Genomic DNA, 7,278 nt, shown 5'->3' with positions numbered 1-7,278 from the left:
TTGCAGGTATCTGCATACCCTTCGTCAGGCCTCTGGAAGAGAAGCAGACACAACAACTTAAATAACAGATGGAACAAAAGCTTGCGATAAGCTCTATATGTAAATAAAAGCAGGATATAGGAGAAACTATCAGGGAGCCGACAGACACAAGAAATAGAGTAAAAACTCAATAAGGGGAGAACAATATTTTTCAGGACAGTCATTATCACTGGTGAAGTTCACAGGTTAACAGGTGTCAGGTAAATTGTAATAGACCATGAAATCCTATATGTTATGTCTCTAGTATTTAGTGTCCAATAGGCTAATGACTTTCTGTCCCCATGCTTATAAAGATGTTGAGGAGATTTCCCTTGATCACAAGAACTGTGAAGTCAGACATGAGTGATTTTTTTCTGTGAAAAATGTTTTTCTACTTGTGTTCTGGTATCTCGGGAGCCAGTAGCAGGGAGGAGAGGAGGGATCCAGGCTCACATGTCCCGCACACACGTGTGCTCCCTTACCTGACTCAAAGCGGAGGCAGATGCAGTAGCAGCGGAGCCAGCAGTGGGGGCAGCAGCAGCTGATCCCCCTAAGGTAAGTGGGCAGAGGGACCGGATGCAGCTGAGCCAGATCTGGAGGGGAAGCTCCCGGTCCATTTTAGCTGAGACAGTAGGGAGCTGTGCTCCCGAGCCATGTGGCGTGAACAGAGCATGCCGGCATTTGCATCAGTGTTCATGCCAGTGGGAGAGCAGGAAGGGCCAGGAGGCAGACTCCTACTAGAGGAGGGCGAAGCACCGCACTAAGCCATAAACAAGCAGCAACTCCTACAATGGTGTCGACACAGATTGCTGCCAGGGCCCCTGCCCAGGGGCTGCAGCCTACCCGGGGTTTGTCTGAGGCCTCTACCCAGACAGAGCCCATGGGGGGGCCTGGTGTCCCCCCAACCCCTGGCCTGTGGGAGATGCCCAGCAAGGCCTGGGGGGGCAGGGATTGGGGACCCCCACACTCACCTTAGGGCCCTGGAGGTGCAGGTGAGGGAGCTCCAGGAGGAGGTTAGCAGGCTGAGGGGAATCAGGGAGGTGGAGGATGATATAAACAGCTATTTCCTTTCCCTGCAGGGCCACACACCAAAGGAAGAAGCATCTCGGGAAGTGCCTTCCACTGCAGAGCAGCAGACGGTCACCTCCAGAACCAGGGCTGCTCGTAACACAGCAGTACCAGTTCCTCCAGTCTTGCTGGAGAACAGGTATGAGCCCCTGGCAACTCTGGAGGAGAAGGAAAGAGAGGAGGCAACCAGGAAGGAGGCAACTCCACATCCTCCATGTCCCGAGCAGGCTGAAGGAGCTAAGCAGGGTAGGAAGAAAAAGCGTTGAGTGATCATCATAGGCGATTCCATCCTGAGAGGTACAGAGGACCCCATCTGTAGCCAGGACCCCTCAACATGCAAGGTCTACTGCCTACCCAGAGCAAAGATTCAGGACATGAAGGGGATGATCCGGGCCATGATCCAGCCCACCGATTACTACCCCATGGTCCTAATCCATGTGGGTACTAATGATGTGGCCAGGAGAAGCCCTGATCACCTGATGGTGGACTACCATGCTCTGGAGGACATGCTGAAGGAGATAGGTGCACAGGTGGTATTCTCTTCTGTTCTACCAGTTAGCAGACATGGAAGACGGCATTCGACATGCATCGCAGAGACCAACCGGTGGCTTCAGGAATGGTGTCTCGAGGCAGGCTTTGGTTTCCTCGACAACAACCCATGCATCACAACAAGTGACATGCTCGGATGGGATGGGCTCTACCTTTCTCCTAAAGGTAAATGTGTGTTTTCTAGGTTGGTGGATCTTCTCTGGCGGGCTTTAAACTAGGCTCCTTGGGGGAAGGGGAAGACAAGGGCGGAGGAAGACTTGCCGTGCCAAACCAAGCAACACCCACAAGTACAGCCCAGCCTAGATTGAAGAGTGGAATATATACGCAGGTAAGCAACAGGGGCCAGGGCAATGCTGTGATTAGGGAGCCAGTGCACACATCCACAGGAGGCCTCAAATGCCTCTACACAAACGCTCGTAGTATGGGAAAAAAGCAGGAGGAACTTACCCTCCTGCTAGCTGACACCAACCCTGACATAGTGGGGTTCACTAAATCGTGGTGGGACCCAACGTTTTCATAGATTTCATAGACATCAGGGCTGGAAGGGACCTCGGGAGATCATCGAGTCCAGCCCCCTGCCCAAAGGGCAGGAAGTCAGCTGGGGTCATAGGATCCCAGCAAGATAAGCATCCAATTTACTCTTGAAGGTGTTCAATGTAGGTGCTTGTGACTGGGCAGTGAATATCAAGGGCTATAAGCTGTACAGGAGGGACAGGACAGGGAGGAAAGGTGGGGGCGTGGCGCTCTACATTAAGGGGGAATGCACATCCTCATCAATTAGCAAAGAGTCAGAAGAGAGGCACTCTGAAGTGCTCTGGGTTAGAATACAAGGCAGTCAAGGGGAAAGAGATTTAATGGTGGGGGTCTACTACAGACCACCCAACCAGGGGGAAAAGCTAGACCAGGAATTCTCAAGTCAGCTCACGGAGGTAGTTAGGTCAAAGGATGTGGTTATCATGGATGACCTGAACTTTCCAGACATCTGCTGGGAAGATCAGTCACCCAGGTCTCACTGCTCATGTAGGTTCCTAGCCAGAATGCAGTAGATCTGTCTAACCCAGGAGGTGCACAGTCCCACCAGGGGAGATACCTTGTTGGACCTGGTGCTGGCCACTGGTGATGACCTGGTGAGGGGGCTGCAGGTGCTTGACCACCTGGACAACAGTGATCATCGCCTGCTACAATTCACCATCCAGCACAAGGTGGCAAAGGCCTACAGCAAGGCAGCAGCCCTAGATTTCAGGAGGGCAGACTTCAATGAGCTATGGAGAATAGTTGGGGAAGCACTGAGGTCCCAGAGGGGAGGAGAGGGGAGCCAGGGGTCCAAGAAGATTGGTCAAACCTTAAGGAGACGATCCTCCAAGCCCAAAGGGAGGTAATCCCAACATGAATCAAAGGGGGCAGGAGGGCACAAAAGCCCCCAAGGCTCACCAAAAGCATCTGAGAGTGTCTCCTAGCTAAAAGAGAGGCGTACACCCAATGGAAGGGAGGGGCCATCACTAGGGAGGATTATACTGCGGTTCCTTGGGGATGCAGGGAGGCAGTCAGGAAGGCCAAGGCGGAGATGGAAGTGGGACTAGCTTCCCAGATCAAGGACAGCAAGAAGTCCTTTTTTAAATACATAGGGGGCAAAAAGAAGGTTCCAGGTAACGTGGGGCCCCTGCAGAACACGCTAGGAAATTTGGTCATCACAGCAGATGACAAAGCTAACATGTTTAATGATTTCTTTGCCTCCATTTTCCTGAGCAGGAACTGGAACAGACAGCCCCCCTCTGGGCTCCCCTCAAACCCCAGGGGAGGTGCACTGAGGCCAAGGGTTAGTGTGGAACTAGTTAGGGAGCTTCTGGAGGGACTGGATGTATTCAAATCAGCTGGTCCCGATGATCTCCACCCCAGAGTGCTGAGGGAATTGGCTGAGGTCATTGCGGGACCCCTGGCATGGCTGTATGAGCACTCATGGTGCTCTCGTGTGGTGCCAGGGTACTGGAAGAGGGCCAATGTGGTTCTCATCTTCAAAAAGGGGAGGAAGGAGAAGCCAGGAAACTATAGGCCAGTTAGTCTTACCTCAATCCTGGGCAAGGTTTTTGAGAGAATTATTTTGGCACATGTCCATGAGGGGCCAGCAGGGAAGATTATGCTTAGGGGCAACCAACACAAGTTCATTAGAGGCAGGTCCTGTCAGACCAACCTGGTGGCCTTCTACGACCAGGTCACCAAATCCTTAGATGCAGGGGTAGCAGTGAACATAGTCTTCCTGGACTTTTGGAAGGCCTTCAACACTATCTCTCACCCCATTCCCATTAAGAAACTGGGGGAGTGTTGATTGCTGTGGCAGTAGAGTTGTGTTGACAGGCCTCACACTTTATTATTGAGGCTGGGCTGGGTTCCATTAGGTGCCTATTGATCACTGGGGAGTTTATTGTTGCTGATGATTTGGCAATGTTATGGGGGTGATTGAAGGCCGCAGGGAGCAGTGAATGTTCATCTCCAGGTCTGGTCCTTTTCAAGTATAGCCTGTAATTGTTTGATGATTCATCTTACAGGTTCAAGTGTACAATTGTTGGATGAATAGCAGGTCACCTTTATGTATACTATGCAAACATATATAAACCAGAAAAAAATATTTTTTTTGAAATCAAATTAATGTATGTTGTCGTAGTTATTTGATTTTTAGAATATAATTTGTTTTTTTTTTTCTGGTTGGAAAACCCCCTTGCATAAAAGAGTACTTCCAGCAGCAAGGGGAGGGACTTCCAGTGGTAAAGATTAGGGGTTAGGGGGCAGAACTTCCAGTTCCAAGATGCCAACAAGAGGGAGGGGCACCTGCCAAGGGGCAGCACTACCCTTACAGCCCCTGACAGCTTGCCAAAACTTGTTAAGCATCCTTTGAGCCACAATAATTGCCCACCCCATAAGCAGTTAATGAATCTATCTATCTATCTATCTATCTATCTATCTATCTATCTAGTAAAATGTATGTATGCATTACATTACCTAATATATATATATATATATATATATATATATATATATATAGTACTTGATGCAAATGATGAGGTAATGGGAACAGGAGTTTATGTATGACAAGAGAACAGGAGTCTATATCATATGACTTCTGACTTCAATTTTTCTTTCCTACAGACCCACCCCAATGCATCATTTTTTAATTATATAATAAAAGAATCACGTGCTTCTTTAAAAATAACTGTTTTGAAGTTGCACAGTTCAAGTGTCACTTGTTAGTAACTTCATCCTCAATTAGGCCAAGGGCTTTTATGTTGTTTGGAAAATAGCTGATCTACAATTTCCTTTTTGTGCAAGTACTCTCAGACATACGATACATTTCATCATACTTTTTCCCTTTACAGTTTCTCTCTTGCAACTTTCTATTGCCTCTTTACAGTTAGGGGTCATGTACTTCCTTATTTTATTCTAATTTTTAGCTTTGAATATGCATAAAATGTCTGCTATCAAGAACTGTATACATGTTCATACCTCTAAAATCCAGTCAAGGTATATTAAGAAGGCAGCAAGGGAAACAGAAGAGAATACAGATTGCCAATTGTTTATAATTTCATTATTGGAAACAAATTCTGTTTAGGAATTAACACTGTATTGCAATGTATCTCCGGTGAGGTAATATAGAAAGCATTACTTAGATTAGGAAGTATATAAAGGTTCAAGGAAAAAAAGAAAAGAAAGAAAACAAATGTATCATAAACAATCCTCAAAAACTGAAGTCAGATGTGTAGACATATGTAGTTGGTCTCTGTTCTGGACAGAGCTCTGCACTTGCAGATCTGATTGTACACTTCTGTAATCATAGAATCATAGAAGTAGGGTCGGAAGGGACCTTGTAGATCTTCAAGTCCGACCCCCGCCTGGGCGGGAAAAAAGACTGGACTCAAATGAGTCCAGCCAGGTAGGCATCAAGCCTCTTCTTAAAGATCCCCAGGCTGGGAGCCAGCACCACCTCCCTAGGAAGTTGGTTCCAGCTCCTAGCCACCCTAACTGTGAAGTTGTTCTTGTGGATGTCTAATCTAAATCTACTCTCTAATAACTTGTGTCCATTGTTCCTTGTCATGCCAGGGGGTGGTAGGGGAAACAGTGTCTCTCCTAAACCCTTCTGGTCCCCGCTAGTGAGTTTATAGACAGTCACCAGGTCCCCCTGTAATAACAAACGTATCCCAAGTTGAGGGAATAGTCTGATCTGGATGTTAAATCAATCTCATTACAAAGAGATAAGGCTACCTGTAAAGTTTAGATAGGAACTTCCTAAAATGTTGAGATGTGGCTAAGCAGATCCTCTGTTTGGGTTTGCACTCTTGTCTAAGGTAGCAGAGTTATTCAAAATAATTTTCCCTTTCACAAAATAATTTTAACTTTCACCCCAAGTAAATCACTACACATTTGGAGTCGTCTTCTTTTATCAGGGATATTCAAGAACAGATTCCTGTCTCATTCTCTGCTAGAGTGTGCTCTTGGGCCTTTTCTGTCACCAGCTCTGCCCTACACTGGTGTATAGATTTGTATCTTTTGTAAGATGCTTCATATCTTACATACTGCTTGTAAGATCAGGTAGTATGTGACCTTATTTTTACCTTTATTTAGTATGAAATGGCATTGCTTCTATGAACCCCATTTCATGATAATGATGTGTTTTCATTACAACTGGGAATCTAAGAAGCATGAGCCAATTCCATAGCTTATCTATAGTTTATAATGATTTTTTTGTGTTTAGAAACTATATCTTACCTGCACATCGTCATTTTGCTTTTACTGTTCAGTGAAAAAAGATATGCAAATTGAGGTAATAAAAGTAACAGTAGAAAATTGCTATGGCCTTGACTATTAAACATCATCTAATACAAAATGGGAGCTGTTGAGCCAGTGTGTTCTGCACAGAGAATAGAAGTATGGTCATCCATAGAGTCTAGACAAAAAATAAGAGTTAACAACAATATTTTGGCTCTGGGACCATATTTTTATCCCAGTGGGTCATAAAAGAAGTAGGTAAGCATCTGTACTCAATATAGCCAGCAATTCTGGCAGGCTTAAGTTGATGATATATGGTGTTTCTAATGAGTATTATCTAATGCCCAGTAGAAGGTACACTGGTATTTGTAGTTTATATCCTTTCAAATGTTATAGCTGATCAGAAGAGCTCTATTAAATGGTCAAATCTACCCTAGGCCAATAAAGCAACAAGGTTGAAACCTCCCATGTGGGGCTTTTATAACTTAAGGCAAACAGTACCTTAGTGTTGTTTAGATCTTGGGCTACTGTAAATCAAACTATCCTTGAGGAGTAACATTGTTCTAATATGCACTCACAAAGATGCTCCATCCATACCCCATTTTATAGTGCTGTGCCTCTCACAATTCAAAATCCCAGCTCAGTAGTAGCGGCAAAGTAGAGTCATGGAAAAGTATTCCTAATATCTTATCTTATTCTTTATTTTTTTAATTTTACAATACTCAGCACTGTTTCATCAGAAGGACAGATCCAAAAAGCATGAAGAAGCTTACTACTGTAACCTAATGCAGGGGTGCTTGACTTTCATCCTGCAGGCCAAATGTTGGCTGGCAGAGCCTTGGCATTCAACCTGCAGGGCTCCTTCTGGGTCAGGAAATTTGGTGGTGG

General features: G+C 45.8%; 1 pseudogene; it reads left to right on the top strand.

Annotated features, from left to right (window-relative positions):
- The first annotated feature begins 808 nt into the window (after window positions 1–808).
- Window positions 809–4,207, top strand: LOC149865620 (uncharacterized; annotated as a pseudogene).
- Window positions 4,208–7,278: the final 3,071 nt, after the last annotated feature.

This window comes from Crocodylus siamensis, chromosome 4 (genome assembly GCF_052110815.1).
Source record: "Crocodylus siamensis isolate JL-2025a chromosome 4, ASM5211081v1, whole genome shotgun sequence".
NCBI classification, from domain to species: Eukaryota; Metazoa; Chordata; order Crocodylia; family Crocodylidae; genus Crocodylus; species Crocodylus siamensis.
Note: the sequence above shows the minus strand (reverse complement) of the source record. Positions and strands in the feature narration are given on the sequence as shown.